We start from the raw sequence: 11,175 nt of genomic DNA on the forward strand, positions 1-11,175 counted from the left end.
GCTTAACTCAGATCGTAAAGCGTTTTGAAATTCAATTATTCATGCCAACCAAAAAAGTAAAAACAACAATTGTAACTGGATTTTTATTTATGTTTTTAAACGCTAGATAGAAAGCACTACAGATCTTTTTTGCGATAGTTATAAAATAGTCCAAGACATTTCGAGCAAATTGCGTTTTTGTATCGAAGAAGGGCTGGTTCACCGGACTGGTTTCACCGAAAAATATACTTTTCCAGTGTGTCCGACCGCGGAATACAGCGAGGCGATGTGTTACCATCGAAAATCGGCATTTGTTACGGAAGCTGGAGCCGGCCGGAAGATGATCTTACTCGTTAGTGCTTGTTTTTAGTTGCTTTTCATCACTATTCCTGTATGAAGCAACGTTCAATCTTTGCTAAAAATGCCATTAGCTGCTCAAAACGTATAGTAAACGTCCTTCACAATAAATTTTCGTAGATTTTCTCCTTTCCCATTTTAATTTAAAATAAACTGGATCACCTAAACACGTGTCTAAAAAATAACTAAATAAATCGCATGATCTTGAATCTTACAGTCAAACTTTGCTAGTGAAGCAAATCACAAACATATTTTCATTAAGGGTAGAAATAATAATGTTACGCTTCTATTTGTTATTTACTAGCCTATTAATTTCAATGGACTTAGGTATATTCCTAGGGGCATCGGAAAAAGAAGCTAATCATCCACGAGCGGCGGATGCACGTCCGTCCTTCAGGAAAGCAACTTGGTAGAAGGAATAATCACTGGGACAATAGATCATGGTGTTGCCATGGCAGCCCACAAATTGTCTAAAACATATGTAAGATTAGAAATCGTCAAGGATATTTTGTTCAGGTAAATGCACAAGATAACTTTCAGCCTGTCTTGTATAAGCCGTGTTTATCAACATGTAAATCGTTAGCTTTCCGTTATCCCTTAATATTGCGCCAATAATCATAACCTTAACGCTATATGTCAGGCTAAACGGACTTAGTTCTAGGCTCTCGCCAACAGTAAACGTCATACCGTTTACGTTTACAACGTTCTGCTTCAGGGTTAAAAAAACGAGGGCTTCGGGTTACTGGGCGTTAATGGAGCCGGTAAAATCACGACATTTAGAATGTTCAGTGGAGATCTGTTGACGTCGGGCGGTGACGCTTTCATCAGCAATTGCAGCTTGAAGGCAAGCGTCAAAAGGGTAACCTGATAATGACAAACCCTTGATAAGATTTCTTGTTTAAAATGGTTTTTGGACGCTCTACATTATTTTTGACCATCTATTAAGGTCAAAAGCCGTTTTTAGAATGCTGCTCAAGTTGTTCACAAGCAAGAAGAAGCTCAGGAACGTGGAAGACGCTGTGGCCACAAAATTGAAAAGTCGATTGCGATCATTTTAAATTCATGATAATCCTTAAAGAAGGCCCTTCTGATTACTAAAATAACGGCTTGCCAATTGGAGATATCCGGACGAAATAAAGCAAGTCTGCTTTATTACACTATAAGGCTTGTTTATATATTATATAATGGGCCTTTTATTGATGTATTAGTTTCAAAAAGAAATTGGTTACTGCCCACAATCCGTCGGGCCTGTTCTGCCTACTTCGTGGCGTTTCATGAAGTAAAGCTGACGATCTAGCGTTATTCCTTATCAGGATTTGTGATCCTGAAATGTACGCCGACAAACAAACTGATAGTTACAGGTAGGAGTCTTCCAAGGCACATTCACTTCAAAGATGAACAAAACCACTGTATAAACGGCGGCCACCGTATTAAATGTTGTCACTTTAATTCATCTAGATTTATGGAGAAAATCAACCAATTAAATAGTCACTTAGATGATGACAAATACTAGGCTGGTTAAGATAACGGAACGTTCAACTTAAATTTGTCACCTGGATCCTCGATCAGTTGTGTGTTTCTTTTTCATGCTTGGTCTATGAACTTTACTAGTATATTATACATTGTAGTTAAAAGTATTCGTTTTGATTGCCGTTCCATGGTGCGTTCTTGTTTAATTATGTTTTTTTTTTTTTATGTAGTTCAGTGGCGGGAACAGGCGAAAGTTACCGGTTGGCCTAGCAATACTGGGAGGTCCTCGAGTGATCCTTTTAGACGAGCCGACGGCAGGAGTCGACCTTGAAGCTCGACGAGAGATCTAGCTTATCCGGGTACAAAAAGAGATGGGGAGCCTTGTGGTTTTGTGGCATAGTAAATCGGTAGGAAACGTTTTTAATCCTGAGATAGAAAAATAGCTGAAGCACTTGTTCAATTCGAATTGTCCTACCACTTGAGCCACAGCCACCCGGAACGCTACTTGTATCAACTGTGTACTGGAATGGCTTCGTATCTGGAAAAATTCATGGCACAGAAAAAGAACTTAGTGGATATACGCATATCGTTAGCTTTTGCCATTTATCATCGTTAGATTAAGGCGATTTGCCCATCTGCTCTTTTAGACAGCTCCAACGTTCTGGCTATGCATTAATAGTAAAAGGTGTATCGGTTCGACGCAACGGCTGAAGTCGAAATATAGCCAGGGTTTTACGATCCTCCTTGATACGATCCTCCAACCTAGAAGGTGCGCAACGACTTCGGGGCTTTAAAGCAGGGTCAAGCTGTTCAGCTGGCCAATACAGTGAGGTCATGGACGAGTTATTCCCGGGTGAAAGCAAGCTAATTAGCAATCATCGGGTCAGCGCTTTATTGATGTAATTCCAAATAAATATAATTCTTGATATTATTATTAGTTATCAATCTACCTATAGTTAGCTCTTTCAGGAAAGTGTGCACTTTTTTTTTTTTTAACTATTTAGTGCTAACGCTGCTAAAGCTCATAACCCAATTCCAAGTTGCTTAACGCATCGATTCCTAAAATAACACGTACAATATATGTAAAACTGAGCGGTAAAAGTTGTTCATGTTCCAACGTTGAGCCAATGCGAACGACGGCCTGGTTATTGCTATTGCCTTTATTGCAGTTACTATTGCAGTTCGACGTGATGGACACCTCAATTAGCTGGAGTTCGCTGTTCTTTTGCGTCGTAGAAGAGAACAACAGGTTCAACTTTGAGGATCGCTTGTGTCCGATACGACCCTTGAGCAAACTTTTTATCATTTGGCCAAAATGTAATTCATTACAACCGATTAGGCTACATTGCAATCTAGAGAACGACGCGGTAGTACCTGGCGACGCCCTACGTAGCAGGCACAAACAGAACGATGCGGTGATACATCTCAAGGCCACGTATGCCCAGTATCCGCCAATGGCTATAGCCTGAGTGAATGTCCCAAAGAACAACAGCCTTTATCCTTTTTTTAAATATAAATGGACGAAAGCAGCATTCAACCTATGCCACCTGCGATTTCTCTGTGCAGTTTGTGCCTTCATTGGATAAAAATCATATTTCGGTACGAAAAATGGAAACCTAACAATGATAGTAATATAAAACGTTTATCCGATATTCTGAGCTCGTTCGAATGCCGTCCAACCGATCTCGAATCTTTAATTCAAATTCTATCTAACGAATGTCGAATTGTATCTTCTCCATTTACTGTGAGCGTTTTAAGAGGTCCAAGAGCTTTTAGGCGCGTGACAGTAACTACATACAAGGTTTCGTATCTACTGCTTCTATTCGTGCCTAATTAAATTATTTAGTTTAATAATAAATTAAATACTATCGTATGTTTACATAGGTCAACGTGAACAAGTCATAAGATAACGAACCATAATCTATATATACACATGTTCTCCTATGTGTTGTCCGAGGAGAAATACCTTTGTTGCAAAAATTGTTATAAAGGTATATAAAAAATATTATAGACAATAGAAACAGAAAAAATCTAGAATCTATATAAAGCTGTTTTGCATAACAACAAGGGGTCGGCTGGGTGGCTTTTGTCTGCGTAAACACTGAGCCATTTCCGCTGTGCAAATGGTATTAGAGAACGGCGGACGAGCCAAAATGATGAAGTATACTAAATGGAGCACATTTGGCTTAAACGGTTCTAACCGCCTCTGATCGTCATCGTAGATATTGTTTCCGGCGTATGTTCATGTATAAAGTAAAATGAAATGTTTTAATCTAATAAAGTATCGTTTAGATGAAGCTTGCTTGGACTGCGATGATCGAAAAATGCAGATAAAGTTGATTACAATGCTACTAAGTCTGCAGCCTGATTTATATGTTGGTCACGTCTGTCAACGGTTTCGGTGTACGTATATTTGCAAACTGTCTTTCTTTCCCATAAACAGATGGTGTCCTTCACAGTATCTGACTATACTTCCGAGGTCATGTCCTTAGTGTTGAAGTTGCGCTATAAATGATTATTGCCGACAATTTATGAGTTCTCAAGGACACGAAAGGACAGTTTTTAGAACATCCGATCTGTGTACGCACGTAGCACCCCTATTTAACCATATTTTTCACGTCGTACTCAGACAGCTGATATCTAACAAGTCTATCGAACAGCTCAACTAAATACTTTGGCCAGCATGCTTCTAACAAGTGTTACTAAAGAGGACTTTAGAAGCCTTGCGTAGATATAATTTTTCTTTATTTACACAGGTTATATAGTATGCGTCCGTCGTTGACGGGTGTTGGAAATTTAAAGTAATTATATTCGAGAGATGTAACGCTGGGTGGGTAATCCATTAATTAGGGATAGCTTAAGAAGCGTGTAGAATGGAGCACAAGTTTATTAGATATACTCTAGGCACTTCTAACTTATTAAAGACGTTTCGGAAACGAAAACGCATATAAAGATTTGGTTTCGTTAACTGTTTTCCAGCCTCATTTCGTCTATTTTATAGTTTATTGTATAGTGAAACCGATACATCAAATATAACATTATTGACTGCGCTTAAAAATCATTAAATGTGACGACAAAACAATTGGTAACAACCTTTTCAACGACGTAGCATTGATGTTTTCGGAAATACCAAATCCATTGCTTGTTCTTCGCCATCAAGAACTCCAACGATGCGCGTCTCCTTGAAAAAGCATAAAAAACCCCTTGATTCGTAACCACAGCTTCGTTTTGGAGTACCAGCTTCTCATAGCCTATATCACAAACGTCAAAGGGGCATCGCAGAGGGGGGGGGGGGGAGGAGGTGCAGGCAGAAGGCAGACAAAGTGCACGATCAATAGCAATTCTGCCCTTAATTACTTTTGTCACGGCTGCTTTAAGTGGAATCCTGCTTTGTCGTTAGTGGAAAGTTACCATACAAATGTATCTTCTACCTGGAAAGATAAAAATATCTTAGAACGATGATATAAAGTGAGAGGATTACTTACCAACTGCTCTAAAGTGATTTCTTCTTATCTGCATTCTAACCAGCTATAGGCTAATTATAATAATATTGACATAAACGTGTTGCAAAATACCTATCTTAAACGACCTTTAGCCTAAAATCAAACCGCTAGATTAAAATGATCAAGTGAGGTATGTTGATTTAATTAGAAGCTTCTATGTTTATGTGTCTTTGTCCGAAGTTAGCCAGACCTGGCATCGGCAAGGTGAATACTGAACAGTATCAAATGCAACGGATCTTTATTATGTATTATATAGATTGCTTAAGGTCAAAGTCTTAAGGCGGTCAAAAATGATCGAGGAAAAACTTATTTCTTGTGCACTGTTATTGTTAGAATGCAGCACAAAATAAAGTGCTCCATTTAATTTTTTACGATGATATTGTTATGAATATATTATATATCATATATATAATATAATAGAATACACTTATTAATAATAATGAATAATCTTATAAATTTTTAATAGTTACTTATGTGCGAGTTAAGATACCCATTGCTCTCGAGCATTCAGTGCACCAGAATAAATCCCTAGAATAAAAATACATGTTGTCTCAGTTAGGACTCAGAGAAGGCTTAAAAAATGTTTTGGACTACGTACATTTTAGCATTGGCTTCCAAAAATGCTTCTATTTCGCAATCAACGGTCCAATTTTCGTGTGGCTATAGAACATTATTGTCATATCTGTTTGTCTTATGACAATTGCATTCAAATAGTCTGGTGACTCATCTCAAATTTGTTGTACCTCATTTTTGTATCCAGTTGTAGAAGAGTTTGTCATTTTGGATATATGGGATCCATTTGAACGTTCTATTCAACCGGACCCCCCAGATCGATAGAGATCTACATTTTATGTTAGTGTCAAACTCCTGCCTGTCGTAAGCAACATTTATCTCCCGTCTCATGCCATCGTTTGACACATAAGCGTTTTAGCACGAACGTACATATAGCAGTTTGATTTCGAGTAAACTATAATTTGATCTCTGGCTTTTGACTGCACGGAGACCAACATAATGTAAGTCCAGTCTGCAACAAAAGTAACGAAACGATGACGCGATGTCCTAACTAAAATAAATCTTTTTAGATATTATAAATATAGAGTCTGGTGCAAATCGATTATGGTTTAGCAGTTGAACGAATCAGATCGTCATTATTTTCGAGAATAGGTTAGAAAAATGCAGAAATAGACCCCGCGCTAGCGCATCAGAGACACCGACAAAAACTAGCCAACCACTGTTACTACATATTTGTTATTAACTAACACAAAAGGAAATGTCAGAGAGACTTATTTCTGTCTTATATAGAAGAAAAAAAAACTTCATATAAATCGTATTATAATTTGAAAATAAATTCTAATACACTTAGTTAAACATCCCTCGCCTCCTAGCTCTCACTGGGGGGTTTGCTGGGGTTCGTCCGGTTTGTGGCACTCATTTAGCCTCATAATTGAGGATACAGGAAATTTACTAATTTCCTATGATACTTTTGAATAATGTCAAACCAAAACGTTAGTAAGAACGTGTTCCTTTCTTGCTAGAAAATCAGGTAGTCATCCAGGCGGACAAGTTCCGTAGCAACAAGCACGACCTCCACTAAACGCCTATATATATATATATATATATATAAAGGTTTCGGAAACACGTTTGAAGAACATTTGTAACATAATTTTATCGTAGCTTAAATTACAGGTCTTCGCCGCAATTACAACTAGTGCAAGACATCGTTCAGTCATCAATGAAGCCTAGATTAACACGCACATTCACATACAGATACACATGTGCCAATATACGTAGTTGTATAGACAAAATAATAAATTGAATATATTGTTTAATTCGTAAGAGATAACTCTTTTCGTATACGTAATTTGAAGTGAAATATACAGGTTATTAAATGCAAAACTCGGAATTGTTACAGAAAATCTGGAACAATCTTTATACTAAAACTCCAGTTAGTTTTTTTTATAAACGTCAATAGTTGTATGGTTACAGATATGGTTTCTGAGCCATTACAAATATTTAGATTATCACCGTTGCAATGGCTGCTGTTAATAGAAACATATCCTAAGTAATAACGTTTTCGTTGCAGCTGAAATGACGCAAACGCGGTATCCGTTTGCGACTTCGATCCACCAAGTTGCTATCCCGTCTGAAATCTGCGCCTCCATGCCCCCATCTCTCCTGTTCAGCAGCCAACCAACTCGCTCTGGAGCCAAAACTATTTTCTGCTGATCGAACAATCTCTAAATTGCTTTCATCAGTAAGCGCTTATATTAATCAGAATTTCTAACTTCAATCGTCGTCTCGTTGATCTAAATGAACTGATACTGCACCTTTGAAAATAGCCGCCGTTCGGATGTCCATTCACCCAATGACTTCTGAATCAAATCTTCAGTAAATCCGTAACTCAGGCTAGCTATGGACCGTGATGAGACATCTCTATGTTCTGCGTTAAAAAAAAAAATAGATTTTGATCGTTGATTGGAGACCATAACCAATTTCTTTGAACTCGGCGTGAACTGTAATAGATACGTATTCGTCTGCCGATAAGTAAATATAGCTGTTTAAATTAATAGGAGGTCCAGAGCTTGGATATAGTAAATATCATAGAAATTATATAAAAAATCTATTTGTCGACATTATTAATTAGGCCAATGAATTAATTCGATTTACAAATTTAACGATAGGTCACTATAAGTTATTATGTTTAACACGACAAAGACCTTAGCAGAATCACTCGCATCTTCTCCAGATTAAGACAATCTTCACGTGATATTATCATTATATATATATATATATACATTTTTTTTTCTAAAATTAAAATAGTATAACTTAATTCCATGTATGCTTTGAAGAGCCTCACCATTGTGGTGAAACAGACAAACCACACAGATCAGACCGACCCACTCAGGCGAAAAAAATATCGGAAAAAAAAAAAAGAAGCAATCGGCGACCCAGAATTAACTGCGATCTCGTGCTAGCTATGGAAACGAAATTATGGCGGTGGTGGAGCTAGGTAGGCCGAGAACGATTTATTTTACCGACTTACATATAAAAATCTCTGCATATAAAAACGTATGCCTGTGTCGCATTGCTATTCACTTGCCACTACCTTGAAGCGCAACGATTTGTCTCTTTATGCGGATACTGAGGAGATGACGGGCTCGATTTTCAGGGTAGTGAAATGCGCTATTTAGTATAGAGGAAATTTACTTATTTCAGCTTGATCTGAGCATTGCATGCGATAAATCGAGTTTTTAAAATTGCTTTTATAGTGTTTGTGATATACAGCCCGGTCTATTTTGCTGAATTGCAGCCCATTTGTGTGAGCTCTAATTGTTAATCATTGGGCATCTCCCTTTATGTTTGTGAAAACCTTATGGCTGTGAATTTTTTCAATAGGGCTTGTTGAGTTTCTGTCTCTTGTTAAACGCTTTGAAAGTGACTGGGTGCTTGTAGTAACGATACTATCTAATATTGAAAGCAGGTCAATTTTTACCCAGGCCACTGGAGCAGGAATCTTCGGCTAGGCTGATCGAGGCCTGCTATTTTTTTACAACACAGAAACCCAGCTAAATCGGTTTAAAATATTACTGTATTATAATATCATTGCAGAATATTCGTTTAGTTAAAATTTCATTATAGGTTAATACATTACCAAATGCAGCCTGACAAGGTAGTGCGGTCACTATTAACATACGTATATTTAGACGTCCATTGGCTGGGCCTCATTTGACAATTACGCGTGACATTCCAACAAGACGAAAAAAGCTAATAGGTTCTGTGACCATTATATCACAGCTCTAAACTTACCTTTAAGGCCACGTAATATAAATATATACATATATATATATATATATATAAATCAAACGAAACGGCGGTAGCCGAATAAGGTTAGGTCATGCAAAATATGTGCTCAGGAGCGCATGGTGGGCTATTACAAATGCTGGCAAGGAAGAAGTATGGAGGCCTTGCAGCAATCCGAAAACGATCACAAAGCTTCACTCCCCAACCGGAAAACGTATCTCACTACTCGGCTTTCAACCGCTTTCACGCTCAGCCTCGTTAAACAAAAAAAATCATGTCAAGTAACAGCATACATACGAGCGGCGAAGGAGCTGTCTGTGAATTCAGACAGGACTTCTGGGTAGTTTAAACGTACTTTCTTACCGGTTCCGGGATTCTACTGAATTAAACGTTGTGTTTGGATACAGTTTTATGCGTACTTTCACGTTGTTTTTTTTCGATAACATTTAAAGCGGTCCAATCTACGGAGCTACACTCAGTTTGATTCCGGCAGCAGTACTCATTTTCCACGATAAGGTAAGTCCGTAGAAGGTCGCGGCTGTAGAATTGTTTAATCAATTTTAACTTGTGCTTATTTCAGTAGCAGTGGATGATGGCTCTCAAAGAAAAGCATATTTTTCACATGCGTCTACGATATTCTTTAAACAATATAAATTACTCCATCTACCAGCAACTTTTAATACTATTAACTTCACAAGTGAGATTTAAGCTTTTTGACTGTACTATATTTAGAATGTGCGTTTTCCTTAGAAAAAATGAATCATCTTCTTTGCTAGTCGATCACATAGGATACTAAGTGCCAGAAAATCATTTTACCTTGCTCACTGATGTTCCGAATGGAATGCACGCTTCAAAGAAGGTTCTAATTTATTATAATGTGTGGCTATGACACCAGTGATTTTTTCTTGAAACCTTATATTTAAAGGTCATGTAAAATTTTCGAGACGTCTGTTTCTGGAGTACATCGTGTCTACGAATGACCCCGACCAAAGTTGTGGAGAAGTACTACATAGAAGAAGTCCTTCGTTGGCGAGGGTACTAAGGAAAGGAAGAGCTCCGACCCCGTCGGTGCCAAACGACGCGTTGCTTTGGTCAGTTACAGTTGCTGCCACCAACGCCATACTGGCTGTTGCGGTCGCTACTGTGTCAGCCATCATTCGCATCCGCACAAGAGGTCTTTTGTCGTCACCGCCTGCAAAAAGCCTTTTCGTCTAACGTTCGAGCTTCACGTCCATATGGCCAGACTACAGCTTCCAAGAAAGAAAAAAATAATGCCAACAAGAGTGCGTTCAAGTCGCAAAAGGTGGGTCGCTCCAGAATGGTCGTACCTGGTGTATATCTCTACTTTGTTTGTTTGTGTATACGTACAAATGTGTCCACGTAATTCCTCTTGGAGGCTTCTGCCTTACTGCGGTAGCTACGGTACAGTTCCATAGGGCTAAAGTGGGATGGAAAGTAGGATGCTGGGAACTGCTGGCAGAAGCAAACAAAGAGTAGAATGACGACTACATGTTTCTTCGCTTCTATGTCCTCATACGCGTAGTTCATCATAGCCTGCTGTTCCCATTACTTTCCCTCATTACCAGCACTTTCGCCTCTGGTGGCACACTTTCCACGTCACTTTCCTCACCGCTATACCCATTCTGGTCATCATTTTAACTTTCCGTCATCCAGACACATGCAAGGGTGAAGGAGAAATTGTGTGTTTCGCGCAATTAATTGAGGCTATTTCGGCGATGGCAGCAACACCGACGGTACCACTAAAATAATACCAACAATAGTAAAAGGTCCATGAACATGGCATGAAGGGTCAGGCGACCAGGTGGACCGAGGACATAAATGGCGACGCCAGGAAAACTGCAGCGCTGACGAACCTTGCCAGCGAAACTTAGGATGATGCTGACGGCTCTGACGTTGCCGGCTTTATTTCGGACGGATTTGGACCTAAACCTGCTACTGGCCCTCGTACGGTTGCCTGCCATTATGAGAAGGTATGTTCGCCACATAAAATAGTTTGATGATGAAAGCCCCCTTCTCAGCTGTCTCCCTTTTTCTACTCTCGCTT

The 11,175-nt window shown here is 38.8% G+C and overlaps 1 long non-coding RNA gene across 1 annotated transcript; it reads right to left on the bottom strand.

Annotated features, from left to right (window-relative positions):
- Positions 1-1,474: 1,474 nt before the first annotated feature.
- LOC147752022 (uncharacterized) lies at positions 1,475-5,087 on the bottom strand. The gene is made up of 3 exons (XR_015315242.1): positions 4,900-5,087; positions 2,065-2,344; positions 1,475-1,660 (listed from the first exon to the last, which is right to left on the bottom strand). It is a non-coding gene; the product is annotated as an uncharacterized LOC147752022 (long non-coding RNA).
- Positions 5,088-11,175: the final 6,088 nt, after the last annotated feature.

Source organism: Varroa jacobsoni, unplaced genomic scaffold, assembly GCF_002532875.2.
Source record: "Varroa jacobsoni isolate VJ856 unplaced genomic scaffold, vjacob_1.0 contig00432, whole genome shotgun sequence".
Taxonomy (NCBI): Eukaryota; Metazoa; Arthropoda; class Arachnida; order Mesostigmata; family Varroidae; genus Varroa; species Varroa jacobsoni.